This window comes from Wasmannia auropunctata, unplaced genomic scaffold, assembly GCF_000956235.1.
Source record: "Wasmannia auropunctata unplaced genomic scaffold, wasmannia.A_1.0 LD334876.1, whole genome shotgun sequence".
In the NCBI taxonomy this organism is placed as follows: domain Eukaryota; kingdom Metazoa; phylum Arthropoda; class Insecta; order Hymenoptera; family Formicidae; genus Wasmannia; species Wasmannia auropunctata.
This window is the reverse complement of record NW_012028014.1, coordinates 29,029-29,573: the sequence shown is the minus strand read 5'-3', so window position 1 is coordinate 29,573 and position 545 is coordinate 29,029.

Genomic DNA, 545 nt, shown 5'->3' with positions numbered 1-545 from the left:
TCAAAATACAGCACAGTCTATGCTGAATTTTCGCCCGCGACAAGGCACAAAAATTACAACGCACTTTGCTGACAATATCGACTGCTAGAAAGGCTCGGAGGCAACTGAGAAGGATCAGATTGTATACCTGACATCCTGTACCAAAGACCTTGATCATATGGATCCACTCGCCACAATCTGATTGAGCCTCAAAAAATAGTCTCATTACGTTTGGAATAGACCATGTATATTCAATTTTATATATATGTATGTGTTAAAATTACCCGAATCATTTAACATTCCCAAAACAGCTGTATCTAGAAACCTAATAATATCGAACTGCAATGTCCCATCTTGCTGTTTTTCAATGACACTGTTTTTAGAAAGGCTCAATGCCAAAAGAGAAGATTCCCGTAATTTCCACCAACTTTCGTTGCTATCGTCACTGTTAGCTTGTAGCGCCTTTGTTGCTTCAATATGTCGCGTAACTACGTCGCAAAGAGCATGCACCGCCTTTTCCTCGAAATGACCGATAAGAGTCTGTAGGAAAAATATTGATTTTTATT